Source organism: Nannobrachium achirus, assembly GCF_963921795.1.
Source record: "Nannobrachium achirus genome assembly, chromosome: 5".
Classification (NCBI taxonomy): Eukaryota; Metazoa; Chordata; class Actinopteri; order Myctophiformes; family Myctophidae; genus Nannobrachium; species Nannobrachium achirus.
In genome coordinates, this window is record NC_137814.1 from 62,873,220 (window position 1) to 62,880,587 (window position 7,368).

The window sequence follows — 7,368 nt, forward strand, 5'->3', positions numbered from 1 at the left end:
AAAGGAAAGTGTTAGAATTATACTTTAGTCGTTATTTTTGTCTCAGATCTGTTGAAATAGCGAGGGACAGAAAATGCTCTGGGGGCAGAGTTCTCCTCTGCCTACAAAATGATGTCACGGCTTAAAATCCCCATTTCATGAACCCCCTTTCACACCTCCACCCCAGCTACCTGAAAGATACCTACGACTTCCTCAAGAAGGTGAGGGCGGCCCAAGTCAACCACGAGAGCATGGTAGTCTTCAGGACATGGAATCTGGATCACATGATTGAGAACTTGCTCCTGTTACGGATGATGGGAAATAAAGCTTAAATGCTTTACTTCAACCACTTCTAAGCGTCGTACGCCAAAACACCACATACAAAAGTTGTAGACAGTCGAGCTCGAGATCCATGGCTTCACTGTCCGAGAGGTTTTAAAATATACCCATGACAAAACAGGAGCCCAGTATCTACATGCTGCCAGGGATGACTTCAACGATCTCTTCATATTTGGATTATCTCAGCCCGCAAATGCTCTGGCGAAACCGCTGGTGTGGCCAAGTTGAATTTTAAGTTGAATGCTTAACCCTTAAGTGCTGTTCGGGTCATTTTGACCCGTTTTACATTTTCATTTGGCAAAAAAAGGTAGAAGTTAAAAATGTTTCCACCTGAAACTCACTGGCCTTAAAGATTCTTCTGAGATGAACATGTAAAAAAAATATTTTTGCACTACACCCATGCTACACCCCCCTCATATTTTTTGAACCTTAAGTGCTGTTCGGGTCATTTTGACCCGGAAGCCCAGAAATACACAGTATTATGTCAAAACACAGACACACAGTCACCCCCACTTCTAACACCCCCCTTCCGAAGCCCCATTCCGAACCCTCCCCCCCTTCCTATAAGCATGAGCAATATTGCCCAGTATTAAATGAAGTAGTTTTTTTTACATGGATTTCAGCTAAATCAGTAAAAACGCCTAGCTCTTTCAGTGTTTAATGTGATATAGCAAAGCAGAAATGCAAACATTTACCAAATATATCATATGAATTGTTTGGTATTGAGTCAAAGTCAATGTATCATGATGATTTGTTAAGTTAAAATTTATATTAGTGTTGTTTTTTTTAAACCAAATATCCACCGGGTCAAAATGACCCGAACAGAACGAAGGTGTAGTGAATCTGAACAGAACTTAAGGGTTAAGACACTAAAGGTTTGTTGTAAGAACCTGGATGGTTAGAATTTACATATTAAATAGAGATACAAATGGATGGTCTACAACAATGGTTCTCAACCTGCGGGCCAAATTATTTGGTGTGTGTGCGTGTGTGTGTGGGGGGGGGGGGGGATACAGGTATATGCACATAGCCATTTTGTTCTACTTTCGGGTGTCTTTCGACTTCCTTCACAGGTGTTTCTGATGATACTAATCAAGGGTCTGTTCCATTCTGGTCAAACAGAGTCAGGGTGCTGATATTTGGATCACTGGAAACACTCTGCTACACCAGTGGGTCTCAAAGTGTCATACTCGCAATGCCAGGCCTTGTGAGTATTTGATCTGCTATTTTCTGCTATGTTATACAAAATGTAATGCCTCAACTCTGTGCTCATAAGGGTCCCCAGTTAAAATATGATTATTTTGGGGGTCACGGCCTGTAAAGGAATCACTGGCCTATGACATTTTTATATCTTCCAGGCAGTGCAGGAAGAGTCACAAACTCTCAAAACTTTTGTGGAGAAGGGTTATGAATTTTCACCCTTAGTACCCGGCCTGAAACTTCTACAATGGCTATCCTGAAGACAGCACTTCGGGGCGTCAACCAAGACCCGGATGTTTGTATTGCTCTTGCGTGGCTGGTAAGTCATCCCACAAATGCAACACCACAAATGGGACCCTTTTCTTTATCTTTTGCGACAATCGCCTCTAATTTCCATGTGGGCAGATAGATCCACTGTGGTTGGTATTGTGACCACCGTTGCAGAAGTCATCGTGTGGCGTTTTTTAACCTGATGGAGCAAGGGGGCAACGAAGGAGAAGCACACGCGCTAAGACGCAGAATCACAAAGTCGGACGCAGGGATGCAAGTGCATGCAGCTGCACTCTATCCCTTTGTGATGACATACCTGCCAACACTGTTGCCTGGGCATTTTCTTGAACTGCTTAAATGCCTGTACCAACGAAGGAGGATTGGAAAGCTTTAGCCAATGTCTTTCGTGAGAAGTGGAACCTCCCTCACTGTGTGGGTGCACTGGATGGCAAACATGGCTAGTTCTATTATTTGTGTATTTTCTTCTAGTTTTATGAACCCAAATTGACACAGACCGGAGTGGGACATCAACAACAACGGAGTCAACAGAGTCGACAACAACAACGAGGACAAGGCGAAAGACCAAAAAAAAGAAGAAAAAGATTCCCCTAAGGAAGAGTAAATCAATTAAGTGTTTTAAGTCAAAATCAATGTTTGTATATTTCAAGACTAAAGCAAAATGTAATTCTAGTCCTGTTAGCAGAGCCTTTGAATGAAGTCTTCCTCGCTCTTCATTAAAAACAAGAATACAAAAGAAAAGTAATTTGTTCTATATTCAGTTGTTGTAGGGTGGATGTCGATGGCCTCCACGTCTATTTCCCCTATGACAGCATTCATCCCGAGCAGGTTGCATACATGCTGGAGCTGAAACGGACACTGGAACTGGTAATGTTATGTCCAGACTGTAATGGTGTCGCCTTGAGGGTACATAATAATATAGGTTCAGAAAGAATACATAATCCCGGATTATGGTTGTGGTAGAGACTGAGTGTGAGATGAATATGCTTTAGCTAGAGATGCATGTTAGAGTGCGCGCCTGCCATCTCAGTTCTCATAATATTGTGTTTAGGGTCATGGCGCTATAGATATGAGACAGGATCAAAGTATATGGTACAAATATAACAATCGGTTTATTTAGAAAGGGGTACAAATCAAATCAAATGTTGTTTAAAATAATGTTTGTCAGTTAACTTCCAGGTTCCAGTTGCCTTAGTTTTAAATGCGTTGCCGATGATGGAGACGTTATAAGTTAGCTACAGTAGCAGTTGATGCCGTTGTTTTTTGTTGCTAGCCAAGAACACAGTTCAGAGTGGGAGCATGATGTCGCCGGGAAAAGGGGAAAATGAATTAAACCAAACGAACTTAATGAAGAAAATGAACAGTGGTCCTATAAGTGCCACTATGCCTACATAGGACCAAACAAGCCTTTGGGGCTTTTTGTGTTACTTCATTGTATAATCGCACCACTATATCCTAGGTGAACAGGAAATTCCTTGAGTGCTGGCAACTTCTTGTCTCTCAAGTCTCACTAACTTGCCTAGTATGTCAGGTGTTCAAAATGTTCTTTTAGTACACTTGTATAATACAAATGTACAAACTTTCATTGAAAGTCATCACAGTGATGAGTCATCACTTTTCACAGTTTTGTTGGTTTGTTTTCTAGCCCAAGGAATGTTTTTTTGTGCAAAATAAATGATTGCGATGGATTCAGAATCATGAAAACCCTCCAGTTTGACCCCTCACATGCTACTTAAAGCAGTTTTTTTTTTTTTTTTATATATTTCCTTTCCTGTGTAGTGGAAGTGGAGTCAATGGGACAGTGAATATACAATGGCCATAACCTTTTCCGCGATGTTTCCGGCAGAGCAGGCCCCTCATTCTGTGGATCATAATGACCTAATAACTAATAGATAAAACAGAAATAAAAAATGCAGCAGAACATCACAGGTTCAACCATATTCCTTGAGCTTTTGGGCATGTGGATCACTGACTAAAAGTGGTTAGTAAAATAATCTTATGCAGAGGCGCTGGAATTTCCTCTGGGAGAGGATTTGGAATTCCCTCTTGGATTCTCCTTTGGAGAGAGGGAATTCCAGACAAATACAACAAAACTCTGACAAAACCTCAGGCTCTGAAAATGTATGGGAAAATGTAAAAATATACATTTTAAATGGCCAACATGGTGTTTTTCATATTGCTATTTGTTCCACTGCACTGCCTCTGGCTTGGTAACTTTGTAGTTGAGGGCATCAAATTTATCTCCTGGTTTGAGCTCTTGACCGGGGATCATAACCGTCTTGATGACGGGGTCTTTGGTAGGGGCCCAGGCCGGCACGATCTTGCCGTGTATCCTCCAGCGGCCGTACGGGTTGACCAGATGACGCTCCAGCACAAGGTACTCCAAGACGTCTTTAGGCTCTGTCTCGCTCCCCACCATCAGCCTCCCAAGGCGGTCATTAAAGGCCAGGGTCTGTCTGGAGTGCATGCGGAGTGTCACCTGACCATACAGGTTGCCCTTAGAGACCATGTCCGGGCAGCTAGCGTGGACCACTCTGGGCGGCTCAAGAGACTCAACGAATGTCCAGTGGATGGTCTTGCAGCGGTTTCCCCTCGTCATTTCAGGGTAACACCTTTCTGTAACCAACGAGTGCAGTTTTTCCTTGTTGAAGTGTGTCAGGGCATTGTGAGCTTCAATGAACGTCTCTTGAGCTTGTGCTGGGAACTCCTTCGTGTTGAAATGAGAATCATATTCCTTTATCTTGCGTATCGCGAATTGCGAGGCAGCGCCCTGTTTTATCTGCTCAGTGCGTTGTTTCAGCCCCTCTTTGGACAGATTGGAGAGACCCTCCGGAGGGATGTAGGGGTTGAATATACCCGCAGTGCAGGCTATGTTGATGGGCCTCTCGATGTACTGCTGACTTATTATAACACCAGCCGCTTTGGCCTTGGCCTCCAGGTCTCCGATACCCGAAGCTTGCCCTTTCACCCCAGCGGCCGGCGGGATGAAATAGCGTTTCTTGTTCGCACCGTCAGGATTAGTGGGAGAGGATGCCTCACATGCAAACACAACTCTGAATTATTCAAAGTATTACATGTCAGTAGATGAAGGGTTCCTAACGTCCTCCGCATTGACGTCGCCATCTTTTCTATGTAGGTTTCCAGCGGTAGTGTTCAAGAGCGTCACTAGTATCCACTACAACCAGATGTGCAGACTCAGAGGTGTCACTAAGGTGCTGAACTCTCTCTTGAGTAGTGTTACTGAAGATTGAGACTTGAAGTCATGCCCAAAGATGGGAGTCTATGATGTCATACTTAGATAATGTCAGTTGACACAGTATGTCCATATATGGGCTTAATATTGATGACATCAGGGTTCCTGATTGAGAGGGAGATCCCTGATTCAGGGATATCCATATATGGGCATAAAAGGGACACGGACTGACAGAGATCTCCATATATGGCCATTCATTTATTAGTGAATTATTTTTCCCCATTGATTGAATGGGAAAAATTCAAATGGTAAGACAAAATGTATTAGCAAAATTTGTGTCACGGCAACCACACTTGCAATTTCCTATATATGTGTGTGTGTGTGTGTGTGTGTGTGTGTGTGTGTGTGTGTGTGTGTGTGTGTGTGTGTTCGTGTGTGTGCGAAGGAGGGTTATAAATAGCATAGAATGCATGCCATGAGTCAATAACCAACTCAAAGGAGTAGTTCACCCCCAAAATGACATTTCTTTTTCTATTGATTAGTCATGCCATGGAGACTGGAGTTCAATAATATGTTTTTGTATGTGTTGCACTCCCTAAGCCAACGAAGCCCCGAGGAAAGTCACAATCGTACCAGCCCTCGGACCAGAATAGGCCTACTCCAAAATACTAGAACTTTGAAACTAGCCAGTAACTCACTCTGCATCTTATTGGATTATTTTTTTTTTTTTATATATATATATTTTTTTTCAATTCAATTCATAGTTTTTTGTGTACAAACACTTTCCCCAACCTCCACCAGCCCCATACATTTTGAAATGAATAAATGTTGTTTAAACTTTGAACTCTGTTCGTCGTATTCAAGAATCATTCGTACCTTTGGGGGGCTTTTTATAGACTGGATATCATTGTTTTTTTTTGTTTTTTTTGTTTTTTTTCCTTTTTTTTTTTTTACAAACACTTTCCCCAACCTCCACCAGCCCCATACATTTCAAAATTAATATTGTTTAAACTTTGAACTCTGGTCGTCTTATTCAAGAATCATTTGTACCCTTGGGGGGCTTTTTATAGACTGGTCAGGTGTCTTTTGCATGGCATAATAGCATGGATTTTGATAACTAATTGGAAAGCCATCCCTGCTGAAGGAATATGAAGAGTTTTGTCTCTCATATATGAAACATCTAGCCACAATATGATTGGAGTCGGGTTGGTTTCATGCAGTCTGAACAAGGTTAAGGAAAGTGGTTGTCAAGCAGATTCTACTTTGGTTCACAGGGTTGTTGGGTTAATGTGGGATAACGGAGTTCTGTTTGTTGTTTATTTTCCGTTGCACGGGCTAGCATTTTGAGCATTGGGCAAGGAGGTGATTAAGCTTCTTCACAGTTATGGTTTTAATTCAGTGACGCATAACCAAGGCCTGCTGAGGCTTCAGGACATAGGGCTCTCCGGTTGAGATAATAATGCTGTGGCTGCCAAACATGAACTGAAGCCAGGCAGGCAGTATATATAGCAGGACCACTAATGAGGAGAGAGTGAGGACAGGTGTGATTGATTGGGAGAATCCAAGCCATGGAAATATGGGGAGGGTTGCTGTCTAATATGACTGGCTCTTTATATACAGTGGTTCAAATCAGATTTGGCAGAAATCAGTTTTAATTTTCAGATGTGATGAAAACCATTCTGATTCCAATGTGAACAAAGGCAACACATCTGATTTGGGGTGGGAGTGTGAACATGGCAGTGACTGACTGTCTACACTGTTGTTTAACTGTATTGGTATCACCCACCGCAGTAACTCACATTATTTTATGCTTTAACTATTACAAAATAGCAGATACTGTATACAAGCGCACAGCGCGGCACTGAGTTCTGTACTGAGATTTTATGTCAAGGACCCCCAAAATGCAATGTATTTGGCCATGGACCCCATCTCAAAATATTCCAGGGACTCACAGAAGCAGAATTTGAGTTACAAATGTTCACTTTAAAAATACATACGTACATATATTCAAAGATATATTGTCCTGACTCCAAGGAGTGAGGACAATATCCTTTTATTGTTATAAGTTTGACTCCAGCGGACAGACAGACGATTAGCTTCTAAAAAAAAGTAAAAATAAGCTTGTAGCTTAAATCAGTACATATCATGGAGTCCATGATACTGTACTGTATGACCTATCAGATTCTGTCGCCTGCCCTCACTGGCCTCGCAAGGCAGACTATTTAAATTGTGATGCCGTAATAAAAAAAAAATGTAAAATAGCTGCAAGCACGGAAATGCAGAAAGAAATTCCTGCTCACACATAATGTAGGGGAGAGCGGGGTAAACTGAGACACTTTTAAATGTTCTCTCCTATAGGCGAACTAAAA

The 7,368-nt window shown here is 42.0% G+C and overlaps 1 pseudogene across 1 annotated transcript; it reads right to left on the reverse strand.

The window, feature by feature from the left end:
- Nucleotides 1–3,985: 3,985 nt before the first annotated feature.
- LOC308285732 (large ribosomal subunit protein mL45-like) lies at nt 3,986–4,929 on the reverse strand (annotated as a pseudogene). The gene has a single exon. The product of its transcript is annotated as a large ribosomal subunit protein mL45-like (transcript).
- Nucleotides 4,930–7,368: the final 2,439 nt, after the last annotated feature.